The sequence below is a fragment of the Muscardinus avellanarius genome (genome assembly GCF_963383645.1).
Source record: "Muscardinus avellanarius genome assembly, chromosome: 1".
Lineage (NCBI taxonomy): Eukaryota > Metazoa > Chordata > Mammalia > Rodentia > Gliridae > Muscardinus > Muscardinus avellanarius.
The window spans coordinates 87996090-88011392 of NC_137786.1; the positions used below are offsets into that span (position 1 = coordinate 87996090).

At 35.5% G+C, this 15303-nt stretch overlaps 1 pseudogene across 1 annotated transcript; it reads left to right on the forward strand.

Annotated features, from left to right (window-relative positions):
* Positions 1-14755: 14755 nt before the first annotated feature.
* LOC308271893 (short coiled-coil protein B-like) lies at positions 14756-15059 on the forward strand (annotated as a pseudogene). The gene has a single exon. The product of its transcript is annotated as a short coiled-coil protein B-like (transcript).
* The last annotated feature ends 244 nt before the right edge of the window (positions 15060-15303 follow it).

Sequence of the window (15303 nt, forward strand, 5' to 3'; positions counted from 1 at the left end):
GCATGCTTGCAATCCCACCATTTGGGAGGTTGAGACAGGAGGATCACAGTTTGCAGTGAGCCTCAGCTACTTAGTGAGGCCCTTTCCAAATGAGTGAGATCCTGTATCTAAATAAAGAATAACATATTGAGCTGGGAGCATACCTCAGAGATAAAATGTCCCTGGGTGCCATCCCCAGTACCGCAATAAATAAATAAATAAATAAATAAATAAATAAATAAATAAATAAAAAACAGTATTTACTTTATGAACTATGAACTATATTAGAAAATCCCACCCAGTCCTCTCGTCTCTTTTACTCCTGGGTTCAAGTATTAAATAAAAGAAAAAGATTGTTGGCATATAATTAACTTGTTCAAAAGGAGAAGAAAAAAAAAAAAAGCAAAACAATAATTTGGTTCCAACTGAACCCATTTTAATTTTATTTTGTCATTTTTCTTCCTGTTGGGAATAAAACGCTTTGTAACATCTTTCAGAAGAAAAAAAAAGAAAATCCATTTCACTTAGAAAAATACTGATAAACATTAGCTGCTCTAATGAAAACTTAAAAAATAGACTCTAGGAAACATAGTTAATCCTCCAAAGCTGAAGTCCAGTAACTAATAGGATAACACTGCAGAATTAACCTCTGCATATTTTCCCACTTCCATTTCAACTTTCTTTTCCAAAGTATTGTCTATTGAAAGTAAAAAGTGTGTATCACATAATATCTCCTATAAATTTTAAAATAGACTGTATTATTAAAATTATTCTAAAATACAACCAAACATCATGATAAATGCAATACATTCATTTGCTATCCATGTAACTACCTTATTATTTTAAATATTAACACAGTATTCTTTGATACATAAAAAATGTTAGTTCTTACATAGTGAAGGTCCAGTTAAAATTTACTCTTTTGCACAATTTTAGGTTTTTCAGTCTTTATAGGTACAGGCTGGACATCAGTGTTTTTCCGTGTCATATACTTGTAGATATAAAATCCAATAACACTGAATAAGACAGTGAATCCTTTGCAAAAAATATCTGTATTTTAAAATGAAATGGTCATATTATAACTATCTTTTGAATAAAAATATTTGTGGAAAAAATACTACTTACAAAAGATGTTTAGTTCATCTAAAATCTTTATTTATTTATTTATTTATTTGTTTGTTTATAGTGCTAAGGATTGAAACCAGGATCTTAGTTCATATCTAAAAATATAAATTTTTTCATAGCTGGGTGGGGTGGGTGGAACATGCTTGGGAAGCTGAGACAAAATGATCCAGAAGTTGGAGGCGAGCCTCAATAAGTAGTGTGACTCTCATCAACCTAGTGATACCCTGTTTCAAAATAAAAAGATAAATAAATAAAATAGGTCTAAGGATATATCTCACTGGTATATCTGAGTTCAATCCTCAGCACGCACACACAAAAAATTCAAATCTAGAATGTAACTAAACTTTCAGATTTCTTATGCAGTTAGTCCCCTAGTGTGCAAAGTATATTAGTAATCTATAGACCATCTTAATACTAAAACATAAAAATAAATTATCTTCTCAGAACTTAATTATCTGGGGGTGAGTGTGGTGGTGCACGCCTGTAATCTCTATACTTGGGAGGCTAAGATAGGAGGATGTCTGGTTCAAGGATAGCCTCAGCATGTAACAAAACTCAAATCAACTAGTAAAACTATTTCTAAATAAGAAGACTGAGAGTTTCACTAGTAAGCATTTTATCATAAGAATTGTAACCTGTTTTAATAACTTTATGAATCTTTTATCTTTGAAGTTTTATAAAGTGTTTATCATTTTAGAAAAACAAATATTGTGGGAAATTTGACTTTATAAGTTTTTTCTTTCATTTTTATGTTTCAAATTAAAAAGCTAATACATATTAAGCATTATAAAAAGTAGTTAAAGTTTAGATATAAATCACTCTGTTGAATTTAAGTAAGCCTACTACTTAGCAACAGTATCAATTATCTGACAGAAATTTGAAATGATAAAATAAGAAAGATTGAGCTTATGTCATTTATAATAATACTTTATATTTAAGGGAAGAATATCATTTTAAAAGAGATATCTCTTTCAAAATTATTATATCTAATATAAGAAGAAAAATAGTAAATAGCTATAAAAGATTCTCTTATAGATTTATTTATTTATTTATTTATTTATTTATTTATTTATTTTGGTATTAAAGATTGAACCCAAGGACATTCTATCTCTGAGCTACACCCCTACCCCTATTTTTTTTTACTTTGAAAGATAGTCTTGCTAAGTTTCTGAGGCTGGTCTCAAACCTCAAATCCTCCTGTCTTAACCTCCCAAGTCCTGGGATTACCAGGGTGTCACACTGTCCCCGACAGGATAGCAGGGTTGTGTGTGTTTGGCACTGGGGATTCACCAACAGGACCTGTCAGCTTTAGCAAATTACAAGACCCTCAACAAATTAATGAAACCCCATTTCAAATTAAAAATAATAAACAAAAAGGGGTGGGGTTTTAAATTGAAGGTAAGTAAGATGCCCTTGGGTTCAATCTCCAGTACCAAAAAGAGAAGTGAAAGAGAGAAAGAAAGGAAGAAAAGAAGGAAAGAAGAAAGGAAGGAAAGAAGGAAAGGAAGGAAGGAAGGAAGGAAGGAAGGAAGGAAGGAAGGAAGGGAGAAAGGATGAATGAATGAAAGAAGCTGGGTGTGGTGGTATACACTTGTAATCTCGGTCCTTGGGAGCCTGAGACCTGATGATTATGGTACACAGACTGGTGCGGCCCTCAGAAAAGTAAGGAGACCCTGTTTCAAAATAAAAAATATAAATAGGCCTGGGGTTGTAGCTCAGTAAAATGACTCTGGATTCAGCACCTGAAAGAAAGAAAGAAAGAAAGAAAGAAAGAAAGAAAGAAAGAAAGAAAGAAAGAAAGAAAGAAAGAAAGAAAGAAAATAATGCAGTGACATAAATATTTGAACAAATTCTATAGTCTTTGTTTCTTAAATATTTCCTCTACAATATAAGCCTCCTTTAATTATCAAAGAATTTATTTGATCATGGTTCATTACTGTCATATCTTAATATAAATAACCATAAGTTTTTAAAACAATCTTAGTTCTCTAATATTCTACAATATATACATCACTTACATAGTCCTACCATTAGGTCAGCCATTTTTGCCTTGTTATAGAACCAACAACGTCCTTTGTGTCCACACTTATTAATCTCCCGAAAGATGCAAGCTTTATCAGTATATAATTTAAATATTATCGGTGCTGGAATTGTTCCTATAGAATATTCAATGATTGTAAATTCTCCATAAAAACATCATATTGGTCAGGATCATAATGATTTCCTTATTCTAAACATATAACTTAAAGATACTAGACATATTACCTATAGTTAGAATTGTTAACCACTACAAACAATATTAGCTTTCACAATACTCTTATTCCTACATGTTACAAATATATTAGTAGATTGGCATCTCTTTGGAATTTTGTAGATGATGTTATTTAAGAGGTATCTCAAAATCTTTATTAATTATACATAAAAATTACAAGAAAACATTTATAAAGAAATATTCAATACTGATTTGATGAACATGGTATATCTTCAATGATATGTAGTTGTGAAATTTTTGATGACTTGAAAATTGGTTTGCACTGTGTATCTTTTATGAAGATACTGAGAGAATTTCAGCAGATATAATGTATTTTCACACTTAAGGTGGGCCCAGACACAGATGTCCTTCTTTAGGGGCCAGCTGGGCTGCAAAAGAAACATCTACATGCTCTCAGAGACAATAGCTTCTCTTCAACAGTTTACTTTCTGCTAAAAGTGAGTGAGCCATCATGCACACATCATCCTAGAGACACAAAATTGGCTCCTCAGAACTAATTTCTAATGGATGACCATCTGTTTTTAAGAAATTGTCAAGGTTCTCTTGCTTCTTAACTCTCTTGATGTCTGTCAATAATTACCTGTATTTATAGTTTCTTCAAGTGAAAGAGGTATGTCTATCTTTTTACAAACCATCATAAACCTTTGTAATGCAAATGCCAAATATATATGGATTTCTCTCTCTACTATAGCTGCCTTCCTGTTTCCAATTTAATATAATTCATATGTCAAGAAAAGCCTCTCTCTTTTCTTTTTCTCCACATTTATCTCCTATAGTTATTTGTACCTCTTGCAGCAGAGGTAGCTTCAAAATCTAAGTAAGGTAACACCTAGACAGTCATGTTCTCTTCCCTCACCAATTGTTTTAATCAACCTCTTGAATCAGGATTTCTAATATAGTCATATGTTGGATTTAAAATACAGATTTTACTATTTAAGAAATGTTTGTTCTCTGCTTCAATTTATCTTATGGAAAATCCCTGCATCATCTAAAAAGAGGATTTATCTACAATATCATATCATTCTACTCTTCCCCATTCAAAAATATGTCATCCTCATTGGCTTCCTTTGTGAGGCAGGAAACTGCCTGTGGGCCTGCTTCTGCTCCGTGTGCTGACCTTCCATTGCACATCTTCTCTGTCTGTTAGATCACTGCCCAGCATAGAAACTTGCTCTTATTTTTTCTAAGAAAGCTAATTTGAATTACACATATTGCTCTAGAATTATTTTTCTGATCCCCATCAGAGCTATATCTATATCAACATTCTTTTACCATACCCATTTCAATCTTGAATCCAATCCAGTCTTGTTTCCCTCCCTCACAGATATTTTTAATATACCTCTTGAATCAGGGATTACAGTCATACTGTGGACTTGAAATGCAGATTTAGCTATTTAATAAAGCCTGAAGAAAAAAACACACTACCTCTGGAAACACTAGTTTGTTTCTCAGAGTACATACATTTTTTAAACATAAGATTTGGGTGGGGCATTCATTTGAACCACTCCTCATGCCATTCTGGCATGGGTGTGTAACTATCTTCTGTATTTCTATCTTTTTAATAAACTTCTTTAAATCTCCAGCAAGAGTCTGGACTTTAGCTCAGGACAAGAACCCACACTTTTTCTCTTTTTCTGTTTTATTCTGTTTTTCTGATTTTTTTTGTTTTTTTGTTTGTTTGTTTGTTTCTTTGGGAGTTTTCAGGAAATTATTCCCAGGGGTTTAACAAAGATCCCTGGGGACAGTTTCCCAAACTGTAATATATTTGGCACCCAACATCTTGGGGCAACTTGGGGCACGTGGCTCGGTACTTTTTATGGGACTTTTTGGCCAGTGGGTCGGTGGGCAGCAGCAGCTTTAGCTCCAGTTGCTGGGCTGTTGAGCTTTAAAACAACAATAGAGCAGCCTTTGCATCACTGCATTTCTGAAAGTGAATTCCAGGGCATCACCAGTGGCCTGAAAGCCACTGCATCTTAAAGGTCAGTAACCCTCCCAAATATGGTACCAGATCCTGACAGATGACTGGATTGCCGACGCCAACTGTTGTAACCTTCCCAGGCAAGAATAACTGTCCATAGCCAATTATTAGTCCATCAAGCAACACTTTATTATAGGTTCAAACCTGGGCCCAATTGCATGTGTCTCCACATAAGCGGCAAGGGCCCAGATTATCATTTTTGAAGGTCTTATATACCCTTCTACAAGTTTTTGCAAGTTAGTCTTATTACATCAGCCCCGACATTATTTAACTTTTACACCTCTATACATTAAAGCAGCTACACAAAACACACACATGTCCCCGAAGATAACGGGGTCACGTGGATTAAGGTCACTTGAGAGAAGATCTCTTATCTAAGGTATGTTGGCCCCAATACAAGGGTGGAGCTGGGTTATGGGCTGCTGCTCCCTTTCTATCTCGGGAACCTTCTTGCAAACTATTTCCACCCTGTGTCTGACTTTTTAGAACTTTATTTAAGATGGAGACAGACTAAAATGGAGTATTATTCAGGGCTGGGCTAAAACACTATTAAAACACACTCTCTAAAAACTCTCTAAGTTATTAATCACACCATATTAATTCAAAACATCACAACACATCTATATTATTAATTCAATCCCAAACCTAAATATTAATTAAAAATGTAGAGCACAACAACAACGGGCTCTCTGGAACTGTGGAGAACTCTTTGCCATGGACTAGCTATGGCAGAATCTCCAGAAGAGGGGAACATTCCCCATTAAATAGCATAGGCTTGATAGGCCCAATGAGTGCCTGTCCATTCTGCTCACACCACAGATGTGACACTCTTTTAAAAGCCCTATACAAAGTTAAATCTAAAAAGAGAAAGGTCCATAATCCACCTTCAGAAAACTCCCAAACAGGAGATGCCAGCCAGCACCCATTTCTAAATAGCAGTGAATTTTTTTTCCCCAGCAATGGGAAATAGGTTCTAGGGAGATAAGCTAAAGGAGGGTAAATGGATAGAGAAGGTTCCCAGCACAGGAGAAGCCAGGCAGTACCCATTTCTAAAATAGTAGTGAGTTTTTTTTTTTTTTTTTCCCAGTGGTTAGGAACAGGTTCTAGGGAGATAAGTTAGCTTGCTTTTGGCAGCAGCATCTAAGAAGCATGGCCATTAGCAACTGTGGCCATGTGAACCCTGCTGGTCTATGAACTATGGCAGTTCATAGTCCCCAGCAGCTATTGGAAACCTGAATGGGTAAGCTTCTCCAAGAGTTCAAGAAAAAGCCTGAGTCAAAAGTTTTAGCCAGATAGCTGCCAGGTAGGCTGGCTAAATGAACAGCTGCACCCAGAAGGCATTGTCCAGCATTCAGTAGGCAGTTACAGCTCCAATTACATAAGAAAACCCTCCAGGGAAGAAGCTCAGGAGGAGGCCACGCCTGACTGCATGGCAGCTCAGGATTCTTAGACACACTAAAAATTACAGAATATTTTCAGGGAAGCAAATTAATAAGGTTATTTTTAAAAAGGCAATGTTTTCAGCTAGAAAACCTCAATGAGAGTAGGGACAGGTAGGAGGGGCAATGCAGGGCAGAATGGAGGGTGGCTAAAGTTCAAGCCTTCATTGCCCTTCTGGTGGACTATGAGGCCACCCTTGTGGCTCCATGCACACAGGCATCCCAGCTGGATGCCCCAGTTGAGCTACTAGCTTTAGGGAATGCAGGAAACTTCATCCGCAGCTCAATCGAACAGGGGAATATGGAGCAAAGGGAAAGGGTGGCAAAGCCCCTTCCCATTTAATATCCTCCCTGTGGGCAGCAAACTGGTGGGAAATGAGGCCACCCTCAAGGCCCACATACACACAGGGTGCAGGGACAGGAGGATGACCTTCTGAGAACAAAATACCTCTCTCTGTCTTAAGATGAGATTCCAGCAATATCCTAAATGCTAGGGTAATTGGTTTTAGATTGGGAAGCTCTGGGAAGGGGGTCGACCTTGCCCAGACAGGCCACTAAAACCCTACCCTCTCTCTCTCAAGTGGGATCCCAGCAACCCAAAGTGAAAGCCATATATCCACTCACATGTGTTCTCCAAAACTTGGAAAAGTTTGATTTCAAAATGCTAAAGAAAGCTCTAATTTTTTTCTGCACCCAAGTATGGCCACAGTATGTGCTGAGAGAAGGAGACACGTGGCCCTGTCCGGTTGGTTTAAATTATAACAATATTCAGCAACTAGATCTATTTTGTAAAAAGGAGGAAAGATAGATGAAAATAGCTTATCTTCAGCTGTTCTTTAACATTCCAGACCACCAAGATTTCTTTAATGATTGCAGGGTTGGTTGACAATTGTGGCAGCCTTGGCTACAATAGTGTTGGAAGGGAGAGTTTAAAGTTTTATCTGTCCATATGCAGAGCTTAAAGCTGTATCACCAACTCAAACATTAAGTGCTGGTATTCTTAATTCTGGTAGAAGGGGAGACCATTCTTAAGACAAAGACTACTACTGAAGGCTACCAGTTTGGTTTAACAGGGACTTGAAAAGGGAAAGACAGATGGGAATTTAAAGAGCCATGAAAGAACTCTGACCAAGCACAGAAGCCTAGGCTCAAGTCTGTTTTAGGGGTGAAGAACAAGGCATCTCTGGCATAAATTCTCTCAACCACGAGGCCAAAAAGGTCCTCCAAGGCCTGGCTCATGGAACAAAGGGGAACCATTAAATGGCTGAGCACCCCAGTTCCAGAGGAAACTGGGGTCCCCAGACCTAGGTTCCCAGTGATTCCTCCCAACTCCAACCACTGAGTTAAGACTAAGGAGCCTTAGGCGATCACAGTCAGATCTCGGAGGCCAGATCTAAGGCATTGCCCTTCTTTCCTGGCCCAAGGTCCAAAAGTTTAGCTAGGGTGAGAGGCTTATCAGGCCAGCCCCCAAACTATCTTTTTTTTTTTACCCAATACTCAGCCTGCGGCTTCCAGGATGACCTCCAATTCTCCCATTCTCAGCTAAACTAGAGATTTCAGGTCTTCTCAGGAAACCAACTTTTTTTCTTTTTGCTGGCTACACTAAAGTTATTGCTCTAAGTTTTAATTTCAACCAGTCTTAGCTAAAATGTAAACTTCTAAAAAGCTGTCCAATTAGACCTATATGAGATATGATTAAATATAATATACATTGCTTTTAAAGTTCTTTTTCCTTTGACAAAACTAATGTTTTAAGACACTAGGGATGCTTATTTGATGTGAATTTCTGTGGTAATCTATTATAAATTTATCAAGTTATATGATCAAATGTGATATGCATTGTTTTTAATTTTATTCCTTTTGCAAAATTAAGGCTTTAAGGTGCTACTGATATTTACCTAGTGTCTTAACTTTCCATGGTAATCTATAATTCAATAAAATGCTCTTAACTTCACAATGTTTAAAGTAACACTTAAGTCTTTTAAATGGGTTTTTAAATTGCTGGTATCTAAACATTATTAAATGATATGGTTTTTTGGTTTGCATGTATGTAACAACAAAAGACAGATGGAGAGAGTCTATAGATGTATTTCTTTATATTTGGGTAAATACAGAGAAAGGGAATTTTGTAAGATTAAGAAAGCATATTGTAAGGTTTATCCTAAGATTGTCCCAAATGGGAAACAAAAGACCAGGATAGAAAAATAAGAGGGCTAAAGTAAGTTGTAAAGCATTGGTGGAATGTTTGTTTGTTTCCCAAATGGAAAAGATAGGACCAGGATAGAAAAATCAAGAGGGTTAAAGCAAGTTGCAGAGTTTTTGTGGTAAATTGCAAAGTGTTAGTGGCATGTTTGTTTGCATATGAGAAGATGGTTTTAATAGTTAAGAGGAAATACATTTCTAGTAAGTCTACCTCTCTTTAGACCGCTGGAGGCCATTTTATTTAAACTTATGTTTGGCCGATAGTTTCCACATTATGTGGTTAAGTTTGTCCTCAACAGAGTTAAAGCCATTAAGTTCCAGGATTATACATGTACTCAAATTTGTGTCTTTTCACTTTCCTACTTATACTAATTTTTCTGGATTAATTAAACAATGAGGCAGTTCATTTTTGGTCTTTTTCCATGTGTTACATGTTCAATTGCTAACAGATCTTACAGCCTCTAGCTACAGCAATGACACAGTGGCAATACAAAATTCCTTAATATTACACTGCTGGGCAAATCATAGTTCTCCCATAGGACTGGTAATATAGGTAAATAATACAAAAACAATATTTTCTTATATAGCTCAACAGTCGAGATTTAAAAATTTAACGAATCAGTCAAAGCCTTTTAATACCAATTTTTCTGTTATTCAGACTCAAGCCACTCTATTAGATATTGGCATCTATATTAAAATTAAAAAACAGTACCCTATGATATAACATATAAGAAGATCATCTAAAATCTTCATTCAAATTACTTCAAAGCCTATTCCAGGTCTCCATAGTGCTAATTTCTGGAATCACATGGTGCAAAATAAACTAAATACATCCCACCTTTGTGTGTTTAGATTAATTCAGAAAAACAGGTTTTAATTTCTCATTTAAGTGCTATTTTTTGGGTTTTCATGGATAACCTGTATTGTGAGTGTTGTCTCATAGCGTTGAAGCTTTCAGACGTCAGACCTGTATGCGCACCCAAGAGAAACATATATAGAAGCCCTTTGGATGGTCATAGAGACACATGGCATGGACCCATCTGATTCCCCCATGCCAATTACATACACCTGTACCCTAAGCCGGGGCCCCATTACATCACCCTTGTTCAGCCTGAAGAAGCTCAGTGAGTCATCATTCTTATTCCTTTGCTATGGGTATATGTAATAATAATAATAATAATAATAATAATAATAATAATAATAATAATAGAAAATTGATGAAAATTGAGCTCATGTTAAATATTTGTAAAATTGTAAAAGTCAAAATGTATTTTCTGTATCTGCCTTTGGCCTGACAGGTGTCAGGATGTTACTAGACAGAGGGGGGAATGTACCAGTATTGGGAATGGCCTAGAAAGATTTGAGAAAGCTATGATTATTAATATATTCCAAAAATTGGGTGAGGGGAAAATCTGTGAAAGGACTTGGTTTCTGCCTAGAAGCAGGCAATTATTCCTATGTAAATTAACCTGACTAAAGGTAATTAGCAAGTCTATAGGAGAGGGGAACTAGGACTTCTTTGTCCTCATTCTAAAGACAGGTTTACATAATAATTGAATAATATAGCTAGGATGGGAGGAGGGGTCGACCTTTGTGAAAGGAGACACCTTGCCACACCTTGTTGGGGGAGGAACCTTACAGTGACTTTTACTAAGTCAGAATTACATAAACAAGATGGAGGTCATGGGTATAAAAAGTCCAGTCCACATATTGTATCTTTGGTGGGGCATTCATTTGAACCCCCCCCCAATGCCATTCTGGCATGGGGCTGTAACTATCTTCTGTATTTCTATCTTTTTAATAAACTTCTTTAAATCTCCCAAAAAATAAAAAAAATACCATAAGATTCGGTGTCTTTGGAGATGAAAGATTTAAAAGCACTAGTCTTATTTAGTGAACTCCCAAATGTACAAAAAATGTAGAGTTGTTGTGATTAGTGATTAGAGAAATGTATATACCAGCTTCTCAAACCACATGTATGAGGAGATGAATAAACTTCAGATCAAATTGTCTTGACTGATCCAATATAATCAGCTCAAGGTTTTGTATAATACAATGAACAGTACATTAGGCATTCTCTCTTTACATTAACTGCCTCTTAGATTTTCAAAGTGGCTCTTTCATTCACTAGTTCTGTGTCATTTCACAGTATAATTTACTTAGAATTTTAAATATATGCTTATCAAAGTATACAATTTAATGTAATGAAAATTGTTTTAAAAAAATCCATACCAACCACTCTTACAAACACATATGTTAAACCAATCGCCAAAGAATGAAGTTTCTCAGGTGTAACACTGAAAGAAAATAACAATGAGATTATTAACAATACATAATGAATGCTAAGCTTAAGTTTAAATTTTTTCCTTGCACCTCAGACAGTTGATGGAATTCAGTTTGGCCAATGAAAAAATTGCAACTCAACAGTTTGGGTGGCTGAAAGGAAGTTTACAGGTTCAAGGACAACCTCAGCAATTTAGTTAGACCCAGTTTCAAGGCTTTAGGTATAGTTTGAAGATAAAACACCACTGGTTTCAATCTCTAGTAACACACACACACACACACACACACACACACACACACACACACACCAAAATTCCTCATGATTCTTTATTTCTGGCTTGTCAACAATTCCAAGCTTATTGCTTTTTTCTTCCTTCCCTCCTTCCCTCCCTTCCTTCCTTCTTTCCTTCTTTCCTTTCCATCTTCCTTCATTCATGCCTCCTTTCCTCCTTACCTCCCTCCTTTCCTCCTTTCCTTCCTTTCTTTGTTGTGATATTGGGTGTTGCAATCCAGAAACATTTTAACCCTGAGCTACACTCTCTGCTCTATGTATTTTTTTCTTTTTATTTTAAAACAGGATATCACTAAGCTGGTGAGACTGGGCCATGAACCTGTAAACCTGATAATCTTGTCTCAGCCTCTCAAAAACTGGCATTATAGGGCAGCACCACCATGCCCCCCCCCCAAATTAGTTGATGCTTTCATTCTTATCTTTCTTAATTCTGCCATGCTCATCATTGTTTGGGGCTCCTTTTAAACAGGCATTTTACTCTGTGATTCTGGAGGTTGAATCCAAGGGCATTTTGCTACCAAGATATACTCCCAGCCCTATTTTTATTCTTATTTTGAAACAGGGTCTCATTAGAGTGTCACTACTTGCTAAAGCTGTCCTCAGCTAAATCTTCCTAAATATTCATTCCTATGGCCTCAGCCTCCCAAACACTGAGATTACAGGGTGCACCACAACAACTGGCGTAAATGGGCTATTTATTTATTTATTTGTTTATTTATTTATTTTGGTACTGGGAATTAAACACAGGGGCATTCTACCTCTGAGCTACATTCCCAGCCCTTTCTTTATTTTTTTTATTTTCAGATTATTTAGTGAAGCTCTCACTAAATTGTGGAGGACCTCACTAAGTAGCTGAAGCTGGAGCTGGCTTCAAACCTGCCATCCTTCTGTCTCAGCTTCCCAATTATCAGTATTACAAATGTATGCCACTATTTACAGCTTAAATGGGCATTTTAATAAAATCACCATTTACTGTTTCTTTCATTGTATTAAATTGCATATAGTGACCTATGGTATGACTGATATTTTCAGCAATAATTACTTATTTATAAAAATAAAACACATTGCCGGGCGTAGTGGCGCAGCTTGTAATCCCTGCGCTTGGGAGGCGGAGACAAGAGGATAACACAGGTTTGAAGCTAGCCACGGGCGCTGGCTTAGGAGACCCTGTTTCGAAATAATAATATAAAATAGGTCTGGGAGTGTAGCCCGGAGTTAGAAGGGCTTCCAGGAACCCCAGTACCACCAAAAAAATAAAAAATAAAAAATAAAATAAATAAAATATAAAAATAAAACACATAGAGGGCATTTTGTTCTATTACACAAAAATGGAAATAATTCCACCCATGTCAGATGGGTAAAAATATATATTTCTTTTTTAACTGCTTACTAATAGGAAAATAAAAACTAGTTAACCAACCCTTAACCAATTATATTATACATAAAAGTAAGTTATATTTTTATTACAAGCAAATGGATTAGAGAAGTCAAAAAGTGTTGAATTTTAGAAACAAACTTTAAAGCTTTTGACAAAAAGGAGAAATGATGGTTAACTGCTCATATAGTTAATCTAGAATGCTCATTATAACTGAATGTTCTCTTATCACTAGTAGTTTTGTTACATATAATGTATAATGGTTATTTCTCAGCTGCATATGTACTCAAAAATAAAATCATTATCAGGGCATGGTAGCACACTCTTTTAATCCCAGCATTTGGGAGGCTGAGACAGGAGGATCACGGTTTACGGACAGCCTCAGCTACTACTTAGTAAGACCCATCACAACTCAGTGAGATCCTGTTTCAAAATAAAATATAAAAAAAAAAATAGAGCTGGGGATATAACTTGTTGGTAGAATGTCTCTGGGCTCCATCCCCAGTACCGCAAATAAATAAATAAATAAATAAATACATAAATACATAAATAAAATCATTAAGTATTTACATATATTTAGTTTTATATCAACCATCTTTGTGATAAAATTTGTTGAAATTTTAATGACTTTCAGAATTTCCAATATCATTTAAATAAACTTAAATATAATTATATAAAACAAAATATTAATGAAAACTATTGTTTCACATAAAATTTAATACTTCTTTAAAAATTTTATGTAAATAAACCTATAATCAATTTAAGAATTTTATTAAATAAAGAAAATTAGTATGTACTCTTTCAAAATATAAAGGGAAATATCCTCCATCTTTTATATAAATCTTTTTTTTATACCTGCTGTCTGTATTTTCCTTTTTCTTTTTTCCTTTTCTTTTCCTTTTCTTTTCTTTTCTTTTCTTTTTTTTTTTTTGTGGGACTGGAGATTGTATCCAGGGGCATTATCCCTCTGAGCTACACTCCCAGCCCTTTTTTACTTTTTTGTTTTGAAACAGGATCTCAATAGGTTGATGAGTGTCTTGCTGAGTGCTGAGGCTGTCCTCGACCTTGCAATCTTTTTGTCTCATCCTCCCATACACTGGATTACAGGAATGAGCCACCATATCCTGTCTGTATCTATCTTTCTTACATGACATCAATTTTTAAGTGGAAAAAACTTTAAATGACAACATAAATATAGATTAGGGAATAATAACAAAGGAAAAGAGAACTGAGAGAAGACAAAGAAAAGGAGAAAGGACAAGAAAGAATATTAGGAAGAATGTATTTGAAAAAAATATTATTATTTTTAATTTTTATATTTTTGTGGTACTGGGAGTGGAACCCAGGAGCTTTTCTACCTCTAGGCTACACTGCCAGACCTATTTTATACTTTATTTGGAAACAGAGTCTCACTAAGTTTCTGAGAGCCTCACTAAGTAGCTAAGGCTGGTTTCAAATCTGTGTGATCCTCCTGTCTCAGCCTTCCAAGTGCTGGAATTATAAGTTTGTACCACCACATCCAGCTGAACAAAGCATTATATATACATGTTTGGAAATGTCATAGAGAAACCCTGTATAATATATTGATAATTACAAGGGAAAATTAAAAAGACCTGAACCTTTCATCAAACCACCAAAATTTCTGATTGGATTACAGGGAGCAATCCCTATTCCAGCTGTAAGGTCAGTGTCAGTTGATCCATGTGTCCAGACCCCAGATGCTGTCTCACTTCCACCACCTCCTGATGCCTCAAAGGAAACATCAGGCATCAAAGAATTTGTATCTAAGGCCTAAAAGATTTTTACCCAAATGATGAATGCTGACATGGATGTAGCTGATGCTGAAGATCAGGTGGAAATAGAAGAAAAATATGGCTTATTAATCAAGTGTTGCAACTCCAATACACACTTGAAGATCTCTCTGCAAGAGTAGATGAAGTTAAAGAAGAAAATCTGAAACTAAAACCACAAAAAAAAAAAGTTCTTGGATATTACATAGAAAGCTCATGTCTGCTTCCAGCATGTTTCAAACAACTTATGAAAAAAGCAGAAGAAAGAAGATTAATTTCTGTTTTGTGGAATGGCTGCTCTCATTTTCTTTAAAACATGAATAATTTAAAAAGTTTCAGTACCTTTGTTTGAGGCTTTTTTGACTATTGATGAAGATAATGTCAGATCTAGGCAAAATTAACAGCCTAACAGGAGACTTCCATGAGTTTGTGTATTATATTAGTCTATGAAAATGTGCAAATGTCTTCGAGAAACTTTACAATTAGAACTGCATATGTTTATGAGAATAGATTAATGTTTTATCAAATTTGTTTGATATATGGGTTCAGCACTAGTTTTATTATAGTT